The following is a 4,449-nucleotide window of genomic DNA, read 5'->3' as shown; positions in this document are numbered from 1 at the left end:
CAGCCTTCCACTTATACTTTAGGACTGAAAAACAGCATTGTGCCTTACCTAGGCGAGAACATTCTATTTCCACATTTTGTCCAGCCTTTTCCAAAATTGCTTTGGAGACCCCTATATGGGAACATCAACATATTTACAAACATGAATAAAAAATCAATACAGTACACTTAGATCACAATGGTTGCCTTATTATCTAAACGCTTTCCCTATTATTAAAGGAATCTTACAACCTGGGCATTTCTGATTAAAAAAAGAAAAATTCATGAAATAACTGTTACCAATTATAGGAAACCATGTCAAAATAATTTTAAAATTATTAATTCATATTACTAAACCAAAGTTGTAGAAACCAGTTTGGCTATAGCAAATGCGAAATAGTTTCGTTAAAGAAACCTTCCTTCAAGGGATCTACTGTGACCATTACTGTAGCAAAAGTCCTACAAGTAAAGTACCTGCTTTGTGATCAAATGTCTTTGTTGTTGAATTTACAATCACATCTGCTGCTTCTTTAGCAAGGACAGTCCCAGACAAACCTGAAAAGAAAAAAGAAATGGAGTTAATAATTAAGTTAACAATAGCAAGAATGACTTCAGTCTCATGCTCCTCACATGTGGCCCTCCCATACAGTACTTCTCTCCGTCTCCATACCAAACCCTGTATCTCTGGCCTTCAATATGGTCCTGACCCTAAGCCCCAAGGATGGTCTGCTTCTGAAAAAGCATTATAAAATACTAGTGCCCTGGTGCACGGATTCATGCACATTGAAAGGAAATTAATTAGAAGGTGGTTGGCAGGGTGGACTGAGCAAGATGAGCCAGGCATACCCTGGAGCCAACCTCCTGAGGTCCCTTACAGGCCAGCCACACCTGGGGCAGCACTGTGACTTGAAGGGCATCTGCGGAGTGAGTGGAATCTCTCCGGTAGGTGGGATCCCTCAGCCTGGCCTGCGGGGATTGGGCCAAAACCAACTCTCCCACATCCCCCAAGGGGTCCCAGATTTTGAGAGTGCAGTTCTCGGGTGGCACACCCTGGAATTAGGCTCCCTCATCTCTGGTTCTGAGAACCACCACTGCCAAGTCAAGGCAGCTCAGCATTTCCTGCATTGAGCGTCTGCCCCCTAGTGGTCATTACACGTCATAGCTACCAGTCGGACAGTCAGAAGGTGACTTAGCCTTTTACATATTTAGATAAAACATATCAAACTTGGGATTCTGGTGCTGGCCAAGGTGAAGTCAGCCCAAGAGAGCCTATCTCTCCAACTGACTACAACTAAGACAAGGGGCAAATTCAATATCTAGTAACTGAGGAAAAGTAAGCAACAGCAGGCAGATTGGGAAGAGGAGTCAAAATCCGAAGAGGGAACCTGTAAAGAGGGAAGTTTTGAAATTTTCCTATTTTCTCTCCCAGCTTTGAACCAAGGGTAGCCCTACTTGTGGAACTGCATGAGCACAGGTAGCAAAACTCTCTGAGGATCCCTGTCTTTGTGACCAGAGGATTGAGAAACGGGGGCCCTGTGAGCTGAAGAGTATGGCAGGGATCTTCATTATTTTCCATATATTTTTTTTGAGATCCAATTGAACTTTATTTATAAATTGGCACAACTTCCATTGGAAAATGTATGTATACATATACTTAATATTTTTTTTGAATCAAATATTTTTATCCTGTTTTTTCTTACATTATATACATTTTTTATTAATCAAGGTATTACAAATGTTTCCTTATCCCCTCATTATACCCCACCACCCCGAGTCTTGCCCTCACCCTCACCCCCTGTTGTCTGCATCCATCCTTATGCTTATATGCATGCATACAAGTCCCATGTTTGTTTTTTTTAAATCCAGGTCCTACCCGAAGGTGACCCCAGTTGCAGAACTCCATAGTGGCCCCACAAGGAGTTAAAGCTCTTAGAGTTCTGTATTTCTATCCAGAAGATCCAGCGCAAAGGGTCCTTGTGGTCTGAAAAGTGTACATGGCTGTGTGTGGGAAATCCCTGTTATTTTTTTTTTCTCTCTTCTTTTCTTACCCAAGGACAACCCAGATAACACAAAGTTATGCAGCAACAGAACAGGCAACTTAAACTCCAAGAGAACACTGTCTCCCTGTGGAGAGGCCTAGAAAATGGGCTCCTGAAAGCCAAGAGTGTGAAGAGAGTTCTGCTGAGGGGATAGCTGGAGAAGGTGAACTCCTGTTCTGTGACAAACGGGACTAAATCCTAAGCCCACTGTGGAGCTGCACATGGGGGAGCCATCCCAAGAGCACAGCAAAGGCTCTGAGAACTGAAATGACATGGGAACACCTCCCATAGAAGGTGAGACAGGACTGTTAAGATGAACTTAACTGACGGACTGCCTGCTAAAACAATTACCATTTTCCAGGAGATTTTTAACAAGACCCAAGTGTCGCAACATAATAATGAAAATAACCAGTCTATTATCCCAAACTGCTTGTCATACAAAGAACCAAGAAAATGTGAGCAGATCTCAAGGGTAAAAATACTCAATATAAATGCTACAGTCAAGATTATCCAGATGTTGGACTTATCAAAGACTTCGATGCAGATGCTGGTCTTCCCAAAGACTTTAAAGTGTCTACTATAAATATGCTCCCTGAAGTCAAATTAAATATATTTGAATGAATGGAAATGATTTGAAATGAGTGGAAAAATAGGAGTCTCTGCAGAGAAATATAAATTATAAATTAAGAATCAAATGGACATTTTAGCACTTATAAATACAATATCTGAAATTTTAAAGATTCATTGGATAGACTCAACAGTAGACAGAGAAATGAATCTGTGAACTTGGATGCAGATCAATAAAAAATATCCAATCTGAGAAACAGAGAAAAAAAGATTAAGAGGAAAAAAAGAACATATCCTTAGGGACTGGCAGGACACTATCAAAAGGTCTAACATTCATGTTATTGGAGCCCCAGAGGAGATGAGAGACGAGTGCAGGAAAACTATTTGAATAAATGACTGAAAAATTCCCAAATTTGATGGAAGACATACATACTGAGATTCAAGAAGCCTCAGAAAACTCCAAATAGGATAAAGCCAAACATGTAACAGCAAATTTGACAGAGAACAAGCATTTGGGTGGTATTGTCTCTTTAAATATATCTACTTCCAAAAACACAGGTCACATCATCCTTAGGAAATACTAGCCTCATCACTACTTAAAGCCCTCTGTACAGATTATCTAACTTGGATTGCTTACTTTTCCGCTCAAGATTGTCAATCATGGCCAGTGTCTTGCATGCCCAGGTGTATGGAATATGATTTAATATCTCCTTTCTCAGAAATAGATTTTTTTCATAAAAATCATCACTGCCATCTTTCACTTATCATTAAGTAGTCATTTAACAACTAGAAATGATTTCTTAATTTAATATTTTTTCTGAACCACAGAAAAGAACAACAAAATAAGAATGAAATAAATTTAGGAAAAATGAAATTATATCTTTACTGAACCTTGTGTATTCTGAGTCTTGGCAATTTTGTCACTGATGAAATTTCCATTAGCTATTTTGTCAAATTCATCTGAAAATGCCTGGAAACAAAAAGACATTTTTGATTACTACAATCCTTAGTAGATAGACAAATTTGGTTCATCACAGTTTATGATCATGCATGCAAAAATACTGATTTTTTTTTTTAAAATAAAGAAGAAAATACAACAGTTTAAAATCCAATAGGGAAATGGTTAAATACATTTTAGTATATCCCTGTGTTAAAATATTTAGCAACCATTAGGAATTGCATTTTCAAAGAGTAGTTAATGGAATAGGAAATACTCATTTTACAGTATTAAATGAAAGAAGGTTAACTTTAATTATATTATTATGACACCACTTTGCATAGTACATATATATAGAAGACTAGAATGAAATATGACTAAAATAATTTATGCATTTTTCATTGTTCAAAGTTTCTACAATGAATATGTATTTCTTTCATATTCGGTAAGAGCAAGTAAGTTTTCAGTTATTAAAAATATAGTGTTGGATCTGAAAAGACCAGGAGAAACTAAGATGGCGGCATAGGTATATACCGGGAAATTGCTGCCTCACACAACAACTTCAAAAATACAACGAAAAGACAAAACGGATATCATCCAGAAATACAGGAAGGCTGGCTGAGTGGAAATTCTACAACTAGAAGGAAAGAAAAGCACACTAAGAGCCAGAGGAGCTGCGGAAGGAAAGTGCAGAGGTACGGAGGCTCGTCCGCGGAAAGGGGCTGGCACCTGAGGACGCGGCTGTCTTTTTGAATCGGGAGGGAGTCACAAGCTCCCAACGGCTCTGAACTCCAGTTCTGGGTGAGTCTCTGGGGACCCAGATTCATACGGCGAGAAACTGGACTGTCTGGCATTGGGCAGAACTTGAGGGCAGCTTTCTCTCAGAGGTGCTTGCAGCGATTACCTTGGGACACTGAGACACGGGGAC

The 4,449-nt window shown here is 39.2% G+C and overlaps 1 long non-coding RNA gene across 1 annotated transcript in view; it reads right to left on the bottom strand.

The window, feature by feature from the left end:
- LOC107183391 overlaps positions 1-514 on the bottom strand; it is a 3,894-nt gene extending 3,380 nt beyond the window's left edge. The window contains exons 1-2 of the long non-coding RNA XR_001514186.1: positions 453-514; positions 49-111 (exon numbers count right to left, since the gene is read on the bottom strand). This is a non-coding gene — a long non-coding RNA (uncharacterized LOC107183391). The remainder of the gene's footprint in view (positions 1-48; positions 112-452) is intronic.
- Positions 515-4,449: the final 3,935 nt, after the last annotated feature.

This window comes from Myotis davidii, unplaced genomic scaffold, assembly GCF_000327345.1.
Source record: "Myotis davidii unplaced genomic scaffold, ASM32734v1 scaffold1660, whole genome shotgun sequence".
Taxonomy (NCBI): domain Eukaryota; kingdom Metazoa; phylum Chordata; class Mammalia; order Chiroptera; family Vespertilionidae; genus Myotis; species Myotis davidii.
The sequence above is the reverse complement of the archived record's forward strand: the minus strand, read 5'-3'. Positions and strand labels throughout refer to the sequence as shown.